General features: G+C 35.7%; 1 long non-coding RNA gene across 5 annotated transcripts in view; it reads right to left on the reverse strand.

Moving 5' to 3' along the window:
* The window catches only part of LOC107129722 (uncharacterized), a 384,848-nt gene that overhangs the window by 208,081 nt on the left and 155,582 nt on the right, over window positions 1-21,185 (reverse strand). The window contains exon 5 of one of the 5 annotated variants that reach the window (XR_010586839.2): window positions 1,243-1,375. The exons of the other annotated variants lie outside the window; for them this stretch is intronic. This is a non-coding gene — a long non-coding RNA (uncharacterized lncRNA). Of the gene's footprint in view, window positions 1-1,242; window positions 1,376-21,185 lie in introns of those variants that run through there. 5 annotated transcript variants of the gene reach the window in all.

Raw genomic sequence — 21,185 nt, forward strand, 5'->3', positions numbered from 1 at the left:
ATAGAAATGCAAAAAAAAAATCAATGAATAGTTTAAACTACCAATGGATTAGAAACTATCAGAAGAAAAAAACGTTAATTTCTTTATAAAATGCAAATATTATTGAGATATCATTCATTTAACTGTAAAGTTAGCAAAGATTTAAAAGTGTAATACAGAGTATAAAATGAAAAAGGTATACTGTTCAGAATGAAATGGAAAAATTTGTGGGAGGAAACAGTTTGACAACTTGCTGCAAGAGCCTTAGAAATACCTTTATCTTCTCATCACCATTTTATTTCTAATAATAAGAAAATAATCATATTTAAACAAAGATTTATGCACACAGATGTTTGGTGTAGCATTAGTTACACTAGTGAAAAAACAGATACAATATGTATGCCTATTAGTGAAATGTATAAATTGTTGTTATAAAGTAGAAAATTTGCTCCAATTATAACTAGAACCATAAAAACACAAATAATTACATGAAAAGTGTTTACGACACAGTGAAGGGCCCTTGTGACTGGGCCTCATGCCAAACAACTTGTTACAAAAAAAGTTAGGGTCCCAGACCATGCCACAGCTTCACGAGACCTCTCCTCATCTGTGCATGGATGGGTAGCCAACTCTGGAGCCCAGGCTGTTGCTTCCCAGTCTGGTGGTGAATCCCCTCCATAGTATGGTGAGTGTAGCGTCCAACTCTGGAGGCCAGGCTGTTGTTGCTTCCCAGTCTGGTGGTGAATCCCCTCCATAGTATGGTGAGTGTAGCGTCCAACTCTGGAGCCCAGGCTGTTGTTGCTTCCCAGTCTGGTGGTGAATCCCCTCCATAGTATGGTGAGTGTAGCGTCCAACTCTGGAGGCCAGGCTGTTGTTGCTTCCCAGTCTGGTGGTGAATCCCCTCCATAGTATGGTGAGTGTAGCGTCCAACTCTGGAGGCCAGGCTGTTGTTGCTTCCCAGTCTGGTGGTGAATCCCCTCCATAGTATGGTGAGTGTAGCGTCCAACTCTGGAGCCCAGGGTGTTGTTACTTCTGACTCTTGAGCCCAGACTGTTGCTTCCCAGTCTGGTGGTGAATCCTCCACAATCTGGTGAGTATGATGTCCGACTCGGGAGCCCAGGCTGTTGCTTCCCAGTCTGGTGGTGAATCCTCCATAGTCTGCTGAGTGTAAATATATACATATATATACATCTTTTCCTTCTCCCCTTCCCATTGCAATTTGCTTATTATATCAATCTGCCTATTATATCAATTTGCTTATTATATCATTTGCTTATTATATCTGCATTGCCATTTACATGGGATAAAGGTTGTTCACCCTTAAAGGTATTGTATGTGTGTCTTTTCTTCTTCCCTCATGCATTTCCTGCACAGAACAATTAGCAGCTGTGTGACCCTTGAAATAAACATAAAACAACATTAGAGGGTTGAGTTCTTTCTTTTACTATTAAGACAGAGCAAAGAAACACGTAAATAATATCTGGAAATCAAGCCTCATATTGAATATAATATTTACACTGGTTGGAAATTATATGAGTCATTACTGGTAGAGAATATCAATTGAATGTTTTTAAAGTGCTGTGGTAATTATTACTGACATGTACAGAGAAAATGTCCCACATATAGATTTTACCTACTTTTAAAAGAGAGTCTTTGATTCAATTGGTAAGTTATTTATAAATTTGGCAAGGTAACAAAAAGATCCCGGGCATTATTTCAGCTCCCTTACAAAATACCTACAAATGCAACACAGTAACATTGTCAGTAGAAAATCATTAATGATAAAGGATTGTATCATGAATTTTCTTGCAAGTTCAAGATGATGTTGAATTGCACGAATCACTAATAAATCAGATTAGTCCACTAGGTTATCTGAATCCACAGGACTTCTCCGATAGCGGCAAGCTACGGTTTTACATTTCTATTCAAATTAGTAGAAACACTTAGTAAGCTTTTTATCTATTATATTTCAGTCAGTATCAAGTGCCAATAGCCATGATCACAGTTCTTTTTAGTCTTATTTCTTAAAATTGCTACATTTCCTTGCTTTATCATATTTTTCAACTTAATTACTGGCATCTTGGGTCTGTAAATAAGCTTTGATAGAAAAGACACACCAGTATTATTTTGTCCATTTGAAACGATTAAAGGGTGTCACTCCCTCAGTTGGAAATTTTACTCTAAGACATCTTAATCCATTCAGAGGTTCTAAACAATTTGAAAAGCTATGTACCTTAATTTGATTGTTGCCATGAGACTGAGATTTAATCAGCTCTTATGACTTAAAATTCTTCTCAGTTTTATATTTTATTAGTTGGAGTTGAGAAAAACTTTCCTCTTTGATACTGAAAGACACGGAATTCATGTACTCTATTTCCATTCATTCCTACTTGTAACCTAATTCTTTCCTGATCTTACTTCATATAATTCCCTAGCAAATGCAGCCAACATCAACTAACACACACTACTAAAGCTATTTTAACCACTTTTCTGAGAACGACAGGTTTATTAGGTAAATTATCTTATTTTCACATCTTTATAAAAAATAATTTTACCAAATATTTTGCAACTGATTAGCATTGATTATGATTCAGCATTCAAAATAGTCTTTTCACTCCCTCCCACCAGAAAACTAAGCCTGTGTCACATATTTTGACATTTCCCTTTGAATATCAATTTTTGTATCTGTCAGAATAGGCTAGGATACACTACAGTAACAAACAAAAATCTCATGGCTTATCACATAAACATATATTTCATGTCCAAAGTGAGTCTGCAATGGCTGTGTTCATCAGTCTCCCAAGGACTTGGAATGATAGAGATTTAATATTAACATATGCTTTTTAAATTCCTGCAAAAAGGAGAAAGTAACATGGAAAATCATGCATAAGTTTTTAGGTTTTTCACAAGGAACTGACACAAATCACTTGGCTAGAGCAAACATAATCATGCCTAATATCAATGGAGACAGGTAAGTGCAATCTTACTATGCACACAGGGGGAGAGCCAGAAATATCTGGTGACCTACACTAATGGCATTTGAAAACAGATAGAATTAAATAACTATTTCCTTCTTTTTCTTATTACTATAATTTTGCTAATGCAATATTTACAAATAATATGAATAGAAAAGAGGTGAAATGGCAAAACAATATTGTATTCCTCAAAAAAGGCATGCACACCCAGTGTAAGATTCTCAAGTTATTAACTCAAGTTGTCAGACCAAATCACAAGTTGAAAACAATGAACAAAAAATGTAATCTCAAGATCTTTTAAAATTATTGATATGTCCCTATAGCCCTGTCTAAAACATAATGATAATCAATGATATGGAAGAATAAAATACATCAAATAATTTTCTAAACAAAGATGAGGTAGGATTGTTTCTATATAATTCTTTCAAATACTTATCATTTAGAAAACCTTCAGCTAATATATTACTATTTACACAGCATTCAATCAGTAACTTAATTACAAATATATAGCCATATTCTTTACTGTTTCATAAATAAACTACTGCACAGGGTAGTAATTGCTGGTATATATCTCTTATCTATTTCTGTTAAGATTATAATTCACATATAATGCAAAGTGTTCAACCAACTAATCTCAAATTTTTTAGGGCTCCTCACTGTGTCATCTTTATAGCTGTTAGTGGCAATAAATTACTTACTTGAATTATTAGACTTAAAAGCAATGGGACATACCATGACTACATGCAGTAAACAAATACTTAAATTTATTTCATGAAATCTTGCAGTCTTACAAACCCTGTTTGAAAATTTTCTTTAAATTCTGCAGAATTATAATAAAATAGCAGGATCTGTATATATTGAATATAAAAGACTATGGGTTAAAATGTTTTTTAGGCAAGGGAAAGGTTTCAAAGGATAGTGCTTAATTTTTCTCAAAAATAACAGAGATAAGACTGCTCTCAAGAAGGCCAACTAGATGCATCCAGGAGGAACATCTGCCACCAAGGGTCCAGGACATTAGGAAGACTGGCACACTCTGAGCACTGTCAGTGGACAGAGGAAAGACACATAAGCTGGGCTGAAGGTGGAGGAAACTGGGAACCCTGCATGGGGCTACCATGTACTGGGACTTGCTTCTGGCCCCTGACAACTCCTGGGGAAGTGGTGAGTTGGGCAGGCAAGGAGCAACCCACCAGGCACCTCTGGAATTCTGGCAGCAGGAGACCCCATGACCCCCATGGATACCTGAGCTGGCGGGGAGAGCTGCTTAGAGAGATGGCAGAGACAGAATTCCAGCCAGTGCAGAGCCCAGAGGCCTTGGTGTGGGAGTGTCTGTAGTGAAGCCCAAGAAGGGATATCCATCCCCCTAGGCTCACCTTGCTCTCCTAGGAGACTCTAGCCCTAGGGAAACTGTTGGACCCAAACAGTGAAGGGTAGTCTTGTCCATGAGATGACACCAGTCTGACCTGAGTGCCCCACTGTCTACCAGTCTCTCCCAGGATCCCAGCCTAGATGCACCTGCTTGTAGTGCAGCCTTGGATGCTCAGCTGAGGTAACTCCCAGGTGCCTGCATCACAGTACCTACACTGATAAATCATGCCTGAGCATCAGGGAGCTCCAATAGAGCAGCCCCCAGTACCATGCACCAAATTAACTGCTCCCTCCCACCACCACAGCCTCTGCCATGCTGGTTTGCCTGTGTGCACTTGTCCATGGCTTCCCACCACATCACTTTGCCAGGGAGTGTATGCAGGAAGACTTCACCTCCTCTTCCCTGCCAGTGCGTATGTGCATGTGCGCCCCATCATGACACTGCTGCCCAACATGAGTATACCCCATACACCCTGTCCAACATGGAGGAGCACAAGGAGACTAGTAGCCCCACCCTCCTACCCTGTGCTGTTACTGCTGCTTGTGTATTATACGCACACGGAGACCACCAGCATCACACCCCCGAGTACCTCACCCCCATGTTGACACAACCTCCAGTCAAAACCTATGCACAGAGACCAGCAGCCTCACCCCTCATCCTACACAGCTGCTACTGCCCACATGAATGAGTAAATGGAGAGTGCCAGCTCCAGGCCTGCCAACAACCCCCAAGCTGACCATCACCAGCACAAATATGTGCATGGATGCTGGCAGGCTCCTACCACCCAATGAAACACTTTGGTTGGCACCACCCACTGAGTGTTGTAACCAGAGGTCTAAAAACACCTCAGCCCCTCCAGTGCAGCAGATTCCTAAACTTGAGGGGCTAGAGAACAAAGCAAGGGGTCTGATATTAGCCTCTCAGAGTTAGGGCACACAGTGCAGTAGTCCTGAGATGAGTCTTGGCTCCCTGAAATCTTCCAGAAATGAAGCCAGTTGACTAAACCCACCTTTATAGCATAATCAAACCCCCAAGGACACTAAGAGGATAAAAGAAAAAAAAAATTCATCCAAAAGACAGCAACTTCAAATATTGAAAGAACATTAGCCCATGAAGATGAAAAAGAACGAATGCAAAAACTCTGGCAACTCAAAAAGCCAGAGTGTCTTCTTACCTCCAAATGAAAGCACTAGTTCCTCAGCAATGGTTCTTAACTGGGCTGAAATGACAGAAGTAGAATTTGGAATATGGATAGGAATGAAGATTACTGACATTCAGCAGAAAGTCAAAACCCAATTCAAGGAATCTAAACGTTATTGTAAAATGATACAGGAGCCGATGAAATGTCCATTATAGAAGGAACCAAAGTGATCTGATAAAGCTGAAAAGTACGATACAAGAATTTCACAATGTATTCATAAGTATTAACAGCAGAATAGGCTAAGCTAAGCAAAGAATCTCAGAGCATGAGAACCTGCTCTACAAAATAATCAGACAAAAATTTTTTAAAAACTAAAGAAGAGTGAATAGGCAATCTGCAGAATAAGAGAAAAATTTTGCAGTATATCCATCTGAGAAAGGTCTAACAGCTAGAATCTACAAGGAACTCAAACAAATTTACAAGGAAAACACAAACAACCCCATCAAAAAGTGAGCCGAGGATCTGAACAGACAATTCTCAAAAGAAGACATTTATGCAGCCAACAAACTTGTGAAAAAAAGCTCATCATCACTGGTCATTAGAGTAATGCAAATCAAAACCACAATGAGATATCATCTCATACCAGTTAGAATGGTGATCATTAAAAAGTCTGGAAATAACAGATGTTGGCAAGGATGTGGAGAAATAGGAACGCTTTTACACTGTTGATGGGAGTGTAAATTAGTTCAACCATTGTGGAAGACAGTGTGGCAATTCCTCAAGGATCTAGAGCCAGAAATATCATCTGACCCAGCAATCCCATTACTGGATATATACCCAAAGGATTATAAATCACTCTACTATAAAGACACATGCACACATATGTTTATTGCAGCACCATTTACAATAGCAAAAACTTGAAACCAACCCAAATGCTCATCAATGATAGACTGGATAAAGAAAATGCGGCACATATACATCATGGAATACTATGCAGCCATAAAAAAGAATAAGTTCATGTCCTTTGCAGGGACATGGATGAAGCTGGAAACCATAATTCTCAGCAAACTAACACAGAAACAGAAAACCAAACACCTCATGTTCTCACTCATAAGTGGGAGGTGAACAATGAAAACACACAGACACAGGGAGGGAAACATTACACACTAGAGCTTGTTGGTAGGTGGAGGGAAAGGGGAGGGACAACATTAGAACAAATACCTAATGCAGTGGGACTTAAAACCTAGATGACGGAATGATAGGTGCAGCAAACCACCATGGCACATTTACACCTATGTAACAAGCCTGCACATTCAGCACATGTATCCCAGAGCTTAAAGTAAAATAATAATAATAATAATAATAAAAGAATCAACAAAACCTCTGATAAATATGGGATTATATAAAGACACCAAATCTGTGACTCATGAGAGAGAGAGAGAGAAAGGAAGAAACTTAGAAAACATATTTCAGGCTATCATCCATGAAAATTTTGCCAATCTTGCTAGGGAAGCCAACATTCAAATTCAGGAAATGCAGAGAACCTCTGCAAAATACTACGTAAGAAACCCATCCTCAAAACACACAATCATAAGATTCTCCAAGGTTGAAATGAATGAAAAAACATTAAAAACAATTAGGGAGAAGGGTCAGATCACTTACAAAGGAAATCCCATCAGGCTAACAACAGACCTTTGAGCAGACACCCTACAAGCCAGAAGAGATTATGGGGAGGGGGGGCTATATTCAGCATTCTTAAAGAAAACAACTTTCAACCAAGAATTTCATATCTAGCCCCACTAAGCTTCATAAGTGAAGAACAGTTAAGATCCTTTCAGAAAAACAAATGCTAAGGGACTGAATTACCACCAGACTTGCCTTATAAGAGATCCTGAAAGGACTGCTATATGTGGAAAGGAAATACTAATACTTACTGGCCACTTCAAAAACACTTAAGTACACAGACCAGTGACATTATAAAGCAATTACAAAAACAAGTCTTCATAATAACTAACAACATGATGACAGTATATAAATACTAATTTTCAATGTAAATAGGCTAAATGCCTCAAATAAAGACACAGAGTGGCAAGCTGGATAAAGAAGCAAAGCCCAGTTGTACGCTGTCTTCAAGAGACCCATCTCACATGCAGTGACACACATAGGCTCAAAGTAAATGAAGAAATATCTACCAAGCAAACAGAAAACAGAAAAAAGCAAAGGTTGCTATTCTAATTTCAGATAAAACAGACTTTAAACCAAAAACATTTAAAACAGAAGCAAGGCATTACATAATGGTAAAGGGCTCAGTTCAACAAGAAGGTCTAACTATCCTAAATATATATTCACCCAACAAAGGAGCACCCAGATTCACAAAGCAAATTCTTGGACACCTATGAAGCGCTTAAATAACCACATAATAATTGTGAGACTTCAACACTGACAGTATTAACCAGATCATCAAGGCAGAAAACTAACAAAGATATTTCTGACCTGAGCTCTACACTTGACCAAATGAACCTAATAGACAACTACAGAACTCTCCACCCAAGAAAAAAGAATATATGCTCTTCTCATCTGCACATAGCATATACTCTAAAATTGACCATACAAAAGGGCATAAAACAATCATCAGCAAGTTCCAAAAAAAAAAGAAAAGTATTATACCAACTACACTCTTGGACGACAGTGCAATAAAAATAGGACCCATTGCTGAGAAAATCACTGGAAACCAACAATTACATGGAAATTTAGCAACCTGCTTCTGGATGACTTCTGGCTAAACAATGAAGGTAAGACAGAGAGATCGAGAAATTATTTGAAACTAATGAGAACATACATACAAAATGCACGAATCTCTGGGAACAGTTAAAGCAGTGTTAATAGGGAAGTTTATAGCACTAAATGCTCACATCAATAATTAGAAAGGTCTCAAATTAACAACCTAACATTACAACTAGAGTCACTAGAGAGACGAAAGAAAACCAACCCAAACTCTAGCAGACAAAAAAAAAAAAAAAAAAAAAAAAAACAAAATCAGAGGTGAACTGAAAGAAATTGAGATTCAAAAGACCACACAAAAGATCAAAAAATCCAGGAGTTTGTTTTTTGAAAGAATTAATAAGTTATATAGACTGCTAGATAGACTAACAAAAAAAAAAGAGAAGACTCAAATAAACACAATCAGAAATGACAAAGGGAATGTTACCAGAGAAATAGAAAAAAGCTCTCAGAGATTATTATAAAAATTTCTAGGCACACAAGCTAGAAAACCTAGAAGAAGGAGATAAATTCCTGGAAACATACAACCTCCCAAGATTGAGCAAGGAAGAAATGGAATCACTGAACACACCAATAATAACCAACATTGACTCAGCAATAAAAAGCCTGTCGACCTAAAAAAAAAAAAAAAAAAAAAGGCCCAGGACCAGAAGGATTCACAGCCACATTGAATAAAGAAGAGCTGGTACCTTTCCTACTAAAACCATCACAAAAACATTGAGGAGGAAGGATTCCTCCCTAACTCATCTTATGAGGCCAGCATCATCTTAACACCAAAACCTGGCAGAGACACAACAAAAAGGAAAAATTTAGGCCAACATCCTTGATGAATATAGACATAAAAACCCTTTACAAAATACTAGCAAACCAAATACAGCAGCACATCAAAAAGCAAATCCACCACAATCAAGGTTTATCCCTGGGATGCAAGGTTGGTTAAACATACGCAATCAATAAATGTGATTCACTACATAAACAGAACAAAAAACAAAAGCCACGTGGATCATCTCAATAGATGCAGAAAAGCTTTTCATAAAATTCAATATACTTTTATGTTAAAAACGTTCAATAAACTAGGAATTGAAGAAACATACTTGAAAATATTAAGAGCCATCTATGAAAAACCTACTGCCAACATAATACTGAATAGGCAAATGCTAGAAGCACTCTCCTTAAAACTAGTTTGCAGATGATATGATTTTATATCTAGAAAACACCATAGTCTCTGCCAAAGCTCCTTGATCTAATAAACAACTTTAGCAAAGTTTCAGGATACAAAATTAATAAACAAAAATCTGTAGCATTCCTGCTGAGTGCTGTGGCTTACGCCTGTAATCTCAGCATTTTGGGTGGCTGAGGAAGGTGAGTTGCTTGAACCCAGGATTTTGAGACCAGCATGGGCAAAATGACAAAACTATCTCTACAAAAAAATACAAAAATTAGCCAGATGTGGCAGTTCATGTCTGCAGTCCTAGCTCCTCAGGATGCTGAGGTGGGAGGATTTATTGAACCCAAGAGTTTGAGGCTACGGTGACCTGTAATCATGCCAGTACACTCCAGCCTAACAGAGCAAGACCCTTTCTCAAAAAAATAAAAATAAAATAAAAAATCAGTAGCATTCCTATACACCAACAACATCCAAACTGAGAGCAAACTCAAGAATGCAATCTCATTTATAATAGCCACAAAAAGAATAAAATACCTACTCATACAGAGTGCCAAGGAGGCAAAAGACCTCTGCAATGAGAATTCTAAAATGTTGCTCAAAGAAATCAGAGAAGACACAAATGAATAGAAAAACATTTAATGCTCATGGATATGAAGAATCAATATTGTTAAAATGGATATATTGCCCAAAGCAATCGATAGATTCAATGCTATTCCTATCAAACAATCAAAATGATTCTTCACAGAATTAGAAAAAAAACTACCTTAAAATTCATATAGAATCAAGAAAGAGCCCGAATAGCCAAGGCAATCTTAAGCAAAGAGAACAAGGCTGGAGGCATCACAGTACTCAACTTCAAACTATTCTACAGTGATACAGTAACCAAAACAGTATGGTGCTGGTATAAAAACAGACACACAGAAAAAAAAAAAAAAAAAACAGAACAGAGAGCCCAGAAGTAATGCTGCATATCCATCTGATCTTCAACAAAACTACAAACACAAGCAATGGCGAAAGGACTCCGTATTCAATGAATTGTGCTGGGATAATGGGGTAGCTACATGCCGAAGACTGAAACTGAACCCCTTCCTTACATCATATACATAAATCGACTCAAGATAAATTAAGGATTTAAATGTAAAATCTACTAGAGTAAACACCCTAGAAGATAACCTAGGAAATACTATTCTAAATATAGGAACTGGCAGAGGTTCCACAATGAAGATGCCAAAAGCAATTGCAACAAAACCAAAAACTCAACAAACGAGATCTAATTAAACTAAAGAGCTTCTTCCCAGCAAACAAACTATCAGTGGAGTAAACAGACAACCTACAGAATGGGAGAAAATATGTGCAAACTATGCATCTGACAAGGGTCTAATATCTAGTATCTATAACAGATTTAAACAAATCAACAAGCAAAAAACAAACAACTCGATTCAAACACGGACAAAAGGCATGAACAAATACTTTTCAAAGGAAGGCATACATGTGGCCAAGAAGCATACGAAAAAAATGCTCAACATCACTAATCATCAGAGAAATACAAATCAAAACCAAAATGAGATGCCATCTTACAACAGTCAGAATATCTATTATTAACGAATCAAAAAATAACAGATGCTGGGAAAGTTGCAGAGAAAAGGGAAGACGTATACACTGTTGGTGGGAATTTAAATTAGTTCAACCACTATGGAGAGCAGTTTGGCAATTTCTCAAGGAATTTAAAACATTATTACCATTTTACTTAGCAATCCCATATTGGATATGTATCCAAAGGAATATAAACTGTTCTATCACAAAGACACATGCACATACATCTTCATTGCAGCACTATTCATGATAGCAAAAACATGGAATCCACCTAAATGCCCATCAATGGTAGACTGGATAAAGAAAATGTAGTACATACGCACTATGGAATACTATGCAGCCATAAAAAAAAATGAGATCATGTCCTTTGCAGTAGCATGAATGGAGCTGGAGGCCATTATCCTAGGAGAACTCACAGAGGAACAGAAAGCCAAATACCACATATTCTCACTTATAAATGGGAGCTAAACATTGAGTATATATGGACAGAAAGAAGGGAATAACATATTCCAGGGCCTACTTGAGGATGGAGAATGCAAAGAGGGTGAGTGCATTAGTCCATTTTTTCATGCTGCTGATAAAGACATACCTGAGACTGGGAAGAAAAAGAGGTTTTAATGGACTCACAGTTCCACTGGCTGGGGAGGCCTCACAATCACAGCAGAAGGGAAGAAGAAGCAAGTCACATCTTAGATGGATGGCAGCAGGCAAAAAATGAGCTTGTGCATGGAAACTCCCCATTATAATAATCATGAGATCTCATGAGACTTATTCACCATCAAGAGAACAGCATGGGAAAGACAACCCCACCTCCAGTGATTCAATTACCTCCCACTGGGTCCCTCCCACAACATGTGGGAATACAAGATGAGATTTGGGTGGGGACACAGCCAAACCATATCAGTGAGGATCAAAAAACTACCTATGAGGTACTAGGCTTATTATCTGGGTGATGAAATAATCCGTACACCAAACCTCTATCACACGCAAATTACCTATATAATAAACCTGCACATTTACTCCTAAACCTAAAACAGAAATTTAAAAAATAAAATAAAAAAGATGAAATATGGATTATATACGTAACCAGGCAGTAGGAAAATAAAAATCTGTACCTTTATAAATAGCATCCTTAAGAAAATTTAGATCAGAATGAAGTGCTCAGGTTTAATCATCTTAAGTGAATCAACCTTCTTTCACCTACTTCAATTAGAGAGAAATGGAGAAAGGTAAAATAAATGTAGAGTTTAGTCAACATTGCCAAGGCCCAAGGTTGTTTTTCTGGGAATGCAAAGCCTACGTCTACAAGAAGTTTATATCTTGATGGGTAAATGAGGCCAGGAATACAAATAAGAATAAGAGTCTTTTTGTAAATGCACTTGAAATAAAGACTTAGAAAATCCAAATATTATAGAAAAATTTTAGAGAAAATCCAAAAATATTCAGGCTGCCAATTAATTTAAACTCTATCCTGAATAAGTAAATTCAAATAACCTTTTGGTTTAATTACAGATTTTTTCTCTTATTTTTTGAAAAAAATTCAAAATATTCTTGGTTGCTTAGAATAATGAACTGATTTACGAATATGAAATTTTAAAGTAAGTAACAATATTGAGAAGATTGGGTCAACGTGGGAGGCGTAGTATTTATATTTATCTCTATTCCCATTCCAAATTTTCTAACATGACAGGAAAAATTTAAAAATAAATAATAGTTCTGAAAAACAAGAAAAGATGCCATGAGGGCAAGGGCAAGAAGTGTTGAATATTTTAAAAGATAGAAAGCAAAAGCCCTGGATTAACACAGAAGAAACAACACAGAATACCACCCTTTTAAACTAATGCAAGAGAGGGTCAATGGTGAGGAATGATGTAGTATACAAATACTCCACAGATAATATTTATATGAATTGAAAAAAATAAAATAATAATTATTTAAATATGCCATAAAACATTCAAAAGCTGACAGAAGCAGTAAAATAATTTAATATTTTAAAAAGTTTACCTGACGAAGTATAAATTTTGGCTTTGTCAAATCTTCTGGCCTGAGGGCACAACCTAATCTCCGCAGCTACAGCAAATGATGTAGGGAAAAACCATAGGCAGACTGGTAAGGTGCCAGATCCGGGAGCTTGGAGCAAGAAAAGCAGCTACAAATTTAAAGGAGAATCCTGACAGTAAGGGAAACATACATTGTCCAAATACCAGGCTGACAGCATGGTAAAAAACACAGGAACGGACTGAAGGGAAATCTCCTCTTAGAAGATAAAACCATACAGAATATGAGTGTAATACTTTTCTTATCTGATTATATTTTCAAATTGTGCACAGCTTGACCACAGAAAGCTTAATGTGTCAGAGTACAGAGCCCAAAAGTCATAGAGCAGCTGGAAATTATAGAGAAATACACATAATTAGCTAGATGAGCTCAACAGTAGATAACGAAAGAAAGATAATGAAAAACACTCTGTGAGCTTAAAATAAATCTAAATAATTTCTCCAATCTGAAGAACAGAGAAAAAAATAATAGAGCCTATTAATTCATCTAGCATGCATGGAAGTAGAATTATAGAAAGAAAAGAGAGGGACAAATAAGTAGTAGGAGAAATATTTTTAGAATATTAACTAAAAATTTACAAATTTGGTAGAATACAATAATTTACAGATTCAAAAAGGTCAACAAATCCCAGTCAAGATAAATAAAAAGGAATCTCCTGGCCATATCAGGAACGAACTGCTATAAGCCAAAGGTAAAGAGACAATCTTGAAATAAACCAAAACAAAATATTTCAAGGGGCTTAGAGAAAGGGAATAGATGACAAAATTTAATGGCTGACTTCTCATGAGAAATGTGGAAGCCAAATGCCATTGGAACAATATGCTGAAAACACTGAAGGATAAAAGATTATATGCACACTTTTAGATAAACAGAAAATGAAAGAAATTATCAGGAATAATAGTTATAGATAGATAAAATGCATACATAGATATGTATATGCATATGTGCTGCATATATATATAAGCACTATAAGAAATCCTAAAAAAAAGTCCTCAATATGAAAGTAAATGGCACTAAATGACAACTCAGATCTATAGAGAAAAATAAAGAGTATTAGAAATGTTAAAATTATAAATATAAAACTTTTTCTCTGGATTTTTAAAGTCATATAACTATATAAAGAAAAAGTATACATTTAATGTAATTATTGATATGATTAAATTTTTGTCTGCTATTTTACTATTTGTTTTTTAATTTTCTCATTTAGTTTTCTTTTTATCTTCATCTTTTTTTTGCCTTCTTTTGTATATTAATCTATTGCATTTAAAAAGCTATTTTAATACCTTCACTTGCTTTCTATTTCTATCTCTGCATGTAGTGGTTAAACCAGAAATTATATATGTAGCTTCTACCTTGCCAATCTACTTGTGGATAATTTTAAGTCACTTCTAGTAAAATGTAGGATCATTGTAGTAGTATATATTTCCATTGTATTCCCCTTCTTAAATCTATTGTCATGAATATTATGTCTGTTTACCCTATAAAGCAATAAATAAAATGTAATAATTTTTTATTTTTATGGTTGTAAAACTTACAAGGCTGGGACTGTCATGCTAACACCACCAGACGAGCACAATATAAAAAAGAAAAATACAAGCCAATATTCCTGATGAAAATATAAGCAAAAGTTTTCAACAAGATACTAGCAAACTAAATTCAACAGCACATTAAAAGGATCATACCTATGTCATGTGAGATTTATCCCTGGAATGTAAAGGGTAAAGGTGATTCAACATACACAAATAAATAAATATAATTCACCACATTGAGAGAAGAAAGAACAAAAATCATATGATCATTTCAACAGGTGCAGAAAAAGCATTTACAAAATTCAACCCTCCTTTAATAATAAAAACTATCCACAAATTAGCCAAAACAATGAAAGCCATATATCACAAGCCCACCTCTAACATCATACTCAATAATGGAACATTGAAAGCTTTTCCTGTAAGATGAGGAACAAGACAATAATGCACATGCTCACCACTTCTATTCAACCTAGAACCACAAGTGCTAGCCAGAGCAGTTAGAATAAAATGAAAGACATCCACATTGAAAAAAAGAAGAAAAATAGTCACTGTTTGCAGATGACATAATCTTATATAGAGAAAGTCTTAAAGGATCCACACACACAAAAAAAAAACTATTAGAAATAATAAATTCAGTAAAGCTTCAAGACACAAAATTAACAGACAAAAATTAGTTGCAATTCTATACATTAAGGATAAATTATCTAAAGCAGAAATCAAGAAACAATTCCATTTATGATAGTATCAAGAAGAATAAATACTTAGGAATAAATTTAAACCAAGAATGTAAAAGATCTATAGACTACAAAAAAAATTCATGAAAGAAATTGAAGAAGGCACAAATAAATAGAAAAATATCCTATGTTAATGGATCTAAAAGAATCAATATTGTAAATATGTGCAAACTACCCAAAGCAACTACAAATTCAATTCAATCTCTATCAAAATTCTTTTTTTTTTTTTTTTTTTTTTTTTTTTTTGAGACGGAGTCTCACTCTGTCGCCCAGGCTGGAGTGCAGTGGCGCGATCTCGGCTCACTGCAAGCTCCGCCTCCCAGGTTCACGCCACTCTCCTGCCTCAGCCTCCTGAGTAGCTGGGACTACAGGCACCCGCCACCATGCCCGGCTAATTTTTGGTATTTTTAGTAGAGACAGGGTTTCACTGTGTTAGTCAAGATAGTCTCCATCTCCTGACCTCGTGATCCACCCGCCTCGGCCTCCCAAAGTGCTGGGATTACAGTCGTGAGCCACCGCACCTGGCCAATCCCTATCAAAATTCTAATGACATATGTTACAAAAATAGAAAATAATCCTAAAATCTGTATAAAACCAGAAAAGACCCTGAATAGCTAACACAATCTTGAACAGGAAGAACAAAGCTGGAGGCATCACACTTTCTGATGTTAAATCTTATTACAAAGTTATAGTAATCAAAACAGCATAGTACTGGCACAAAAACAGACATATAGACCAATGGAACAGAATAGAAAGCTCAAAAATGAACTACACATATGTAGGCAACTAATTTTTGACAAAGGTATTAAGAATACACAATGGGGAAACGATAGTCTTTTCAACAAATGATGTTGGGAAAACTGGATACGCACATACAGAATAATAATTTTGGACCCTTATGTCACACCATATACAAAAATCAACTCAAAGTGGATTAAATACTTAAAGGTAAGACCTGAATCTGTAAAACGACTAGAAGAAAACTAAGAGAAAAGCTTCATGAGATTAGTTTGGGCAACGATTTTTTGGATCAAAAGGCAAAAGCAAAATAAACAAGGGAGAATACATCAAACTAAAAAGTTTTGGCACAGCAAAAGAAACAATTGACCAAATGAAAAGGCAGCCCACAGCATTGGAGAAGATATTTGCAAACCATATATTTGGTAAAGAGTTAATATCAAAAATATAAAAGGAACTCATACAACTCAATAGCAAAATAAAAAAGCAAATAATCCATGTTTTTTAATGAGCAAAAGACCTGAATAGACATCTCTCCAAAGAAGACATACAAATGGCCAAAAAGTACATTTAAAAAAATGTTCAACATCACTAATTATCAGGAAAATGCAAATCAAAATCACAATAGATTACCACTTCGCACCTGTTAGGATAACTGATCAAAAAGTCAAAACATAACAAGTGTTGGCAAGGCTGTGGATAAAAGGAAACCCTATACCTTGTTGGCTGGAATAAAAGTTGGTACAGGCTTTATGAAAAATATTTTGGATGTTATGAAAAAATAAAAAATAGAACTACCACATGATCTAGCAATCTCACTTCTGGGTATTTATCCAAAAGAGATGAAATCAGGATCTCACAAAGATATTAACACACCTATGTTCATTGTAGCACCATTTACAATAGCTAAGATGTAGAAACAAACTTGTTATAGAATACTACTCAACTTTAAAAAAAAAGGAAGGAAATTCTGTAATATGTGACAGCATGGATGAATCTTGAGGACATTACGCTAAGTGAAATAAGCCAGTCATAGAACAATACTGAATGATTGCAGTGATATGAGATATGCAAAATAGTCAAATTCATAAAATCAAAGAGCAGAACAGTAGTTTCCAGGGGCTGGGAGGAGCTGGAAATCAAAAGTTACTAATGAACCATAGTTGGTCAAGCAAGATGAATAAGCTCTAGAGATCTGCTGTAACATATTGCACCCATAGTCAACAATAATGTATTAGACACTTAAAAACTTGTTAAGATGGTAGAGCCCATATTAAGTATTCTAACCACAACAAAATAAAATAAAATAGAAAGGAATCAAGTACTGGTATACACAACAACATGAATATGTCTCGAAAGTATTAAGCTAAGTGAAAAAACAAAAAGGCAGGCACAAAGACTCCATACTGTATAATTCCATTCATACGAATTTCTAGAAAAAGCAAATCTACAGTGACATAAAGCATATAGGTGGTTGCCAGGGGCAGGATGTGGGGAGAGGTCACTGACTGCAAAGAAACACAGAGTGTTAAAACTAAGGGTGGTAAAACTAGCCTGTTATCATTATTGTGGTGGAGGTTACATAACCGTAGACATTTATCAAAACTAGTTAAATTGTACTTTTTGAAATGGCAAATTTTATTGTGTACAAATTAAACTCCAATAGAAAAAATGGCAGATATAAAAAGGAAAGGAAGAATTCACAATTTTTCAAATGCAACAAAAGTTAATAACAAGCTAAAATAAATTAAATTAAATTAAATTAAATAGCAAAGACCAAAATGTGGTAACATGTGAAGACTTAGATTCAATAGTTGAGTCAGGCCATCTAGCAAAGATCTAGGTCTATTTCCTGTTAAACAATAATAGATCAAAGGAAATCAAAGGGTATAGAATGAGTTTTCTATTCCCCTTACTTAATCGGAGCCAAAACTTTGGTAGGTATGTTCACCAGGGCTGGGATTGAGGCACAGTGTGGTGGAGTCAGGCCAGGGATTCTCTTTCATGTTTATAGTGACAGGGATAAAGTCAGAATTAAACTTTTGGACAAGAATTCGTCGGTTTTATACACTCCATTGAACCAGGGTCTGGAACAGAGAGGTCTTGGCCATGAACTTCCACAAGCATTTTACAGAGACTCATCAGGGAGGGGTAGGATACGACACCCCAGGTGGGGATTTTCCTGGCATGTTTAGTTAGGAACTTTACCAGTGTAGTGTATTATCTGGGGCTAGAGCTAAGGAGGAATCCCATGTGGCTGAGGCCCATAGTGTGTGTCAGGGCTTGCATGTTTCCAGACTGGTTACATACAGGAGATTAAGCAAATAAGTAAACACATTATGATGGATAAGAGCCAGATTTCTCACTGTTGGAGAAGGGATTTATAAATATGAAAAGAGAAAAGGCTAAATATGTTACATTAGATTGGAATTGGAAGTATTAGTTCAAACTCAAGTTGTTTCTTAAAAAAACAGACGTATGACAGACATACCTAGATGACAGATGTTTGTATGCATGCATGTATGTATGTAATATAAATATACATATATTTTCTGGGTCGATTTTCTGAGAAAGCCTAGAAGTAATAATGCAATAATGCACCATAACAATGAACACACCCAGTGCACAGATCATGATTTATGAACACTGCTCCCCAATAAAAAGAACTAGGGCTCCTTAAAGAATTGGTTGATTCAAGGCTTAGGTAGAAAATGTCTAAGATGATCCTGGAACATCTCAGCTTCTCAGAAAATAAAGAAGTGCTAGAAAGAGGAAGAGGACATGTCAAGAAGACATGGGAGTATCTTTGAAGAAACTTCCACTGGCCAAACATGAGACAATTAGAGCATCAAAATAAATAATAATCGTAAAATATAAGTCAGTGAATAAAATCAGTATCCTTGAGTTCATATTGATATAAATAGATAATTATTAAATAAATAAATGGGAGAGATAGGAAAGGCCTTCCTTACAGTCAATTATCAATAAATAAATGTAGAAGGAACAACAGTATAAGAAAATAGCTATTTGGCAACTATGAAAAAAAATTGTATCAGAAAAGCATCATCAATGGATGTTAACACTAACAGGTGACAGTCTAATGAGAAATAAAATATTAACATAGTTTCAAAACTCTCCCCATAAATACTTCATAATTATTTTTTAATAAGTATGAAATACTTGAACAGTGGAGAAGCCTGGCAGACAACACTTTAATCAAGTGATCAAAGTGTAGCTACCAATCAGGGGAAAATTTGTCAGAGGGTACCTATTGTTACACACAGAAAATGATACAACATTATTTCTGTTGCATTCCTGCCAAATATGCATAACCTAAATTTAGTTATGTGGAAACCTCAGACCATCCCCAACTGAGGGACATTCCACAAAGCCACTGGCTCATACTCTTAAAAATTATCAAGATCATGAAAGACGAGAGAAGACAGAAATTTTCCAGACTGAAGGATATTTAAGAGACATGACATTTAATACAGCAAATGGTTCTCTGTCGAATCCTGGACCTTTAAAAGATATAACTGGAATAAAAGGTGGAATTTGGACTGTGGATTACATGGTGGATCTATCAATGCTAATACCTGGATTTTGATGGTTGTACTGTTGTTATATAGGAAAATTTCCTTGTTTTAAGGAAATACACACTGAAATATTAAGCTTCAATATCTGCAATAATTTCAAATGGTTTAAAAATAAATAAGAGTATATTCATACAATAGAGAAAGAATGAAGTAAATATGATAAAACATTAATATTGGAGAAGCTGGGTAAAGAGTATGTGGGAATTAGTTGTGTTATTCTTGTAACTTTTCTATAAGTATAAAATAATTCTCAAATACAATATTTTTAAAAGTGTAGTTTGTGTTGAATGTATTGGAAAATGTTTTTTAAAAGCTTACTAGCCAAACAAATGAAAAGACAATAAAAAAGAATAGAAGTTTCATGTAAAATTACCATGGTTACCAGAATGGTTTTATTCTTCAGATTTTTTGGCATCAGAAACGCATATTCATGTGTGCAAAACTGAAGGATGCAAATTATTACAGAGCATAAAGTGAGGAACACTGAGCTAAAAACTAGGAGTCCCAAGGCTTAAATCTCAGATCTCCAGCAGAATGGCCTCAGGACTGTCATTTAACTTTCCTGAACCTCAAGATAACTTAGCTATTGAGTTATTAAATCATTAAGTCCCCTTAATTTATAAAACTCTAGGATTCAAATTTTCCCAAATAATAGTTTAAATCAAATTACCAATACCTTAAATATTGACTAAGTATTTAGTCAATAATCAAAGGCTGTTGGGATTTGATGATTTTAGGATGATCGTAAAGTTTGTTTGACAACGTGGCAAAGAATCTAAAACTACTTCCATATGTAAATGTACATATTTGGTTGTTTTAAAATAAGAATTCTGTCCCATTTCTCAGTTGAATTCCAACGATTTCCTGAATCGGGTCTCAGAAGAAGTGATTAACGAACTGGTCACATTTTTCTTCTTAACCCTTTGATGTACCCTGTGCTCACTTAGCATAGCTGATTAGGAGATCATACTAACAAGCTCATGGAGTCATCATTCAAATGACAGTAAACTCCCACCCTTGCCAACCATCTGACATATGCTTGTCATTGGTAACAAGGTCAACTGAATGATTTTATGCGGATATATCACTGCAAATTCATCACCGATAGGAAAATAATTCACAAAGCACATCCAATTCACAATGGGCTAGCAACACCATTTTGTTGTATGATCACAGGATATCAAATTAGGTTTCTGGTGCTCTCAGCATATGCTATTAATCTCAAAATCCTCCTCTTAGATTTGAGACTCTGCTAAAATTTTACATCCCTACAAGTATCACTGTGCCCTTCAGTGATTAATACCTCTTTACTTTTGTGACTCTTTTGAGAAGAACTGGGAAGCAGAAAACCTAAAACATATATATTTCTAGTTCTGCAAAATTTGTATACCTAGAAGAAGGCACTCACCTTTTCAATTGTCCCCAAGTGATTGCATCAACAATATAATACACACAAAGATGCTGATGTGAAGTGAATACCACTCTAATGGATCATGACAGTAATATTATCATCAGGTTTTT

Source organism: Macaca fascicularis, chromosome 5 (genome assembly GCF_037993035.2).
Source record: "Macaca fascicularis isolate 582-1 chromosome 5, T2T-MFA8v1.1".
NCBI lineage: Eukaryota > Metazoa > Chordata > Mammalia > Primates > Cercopithecidae > Macaca > Macaca fascicularis.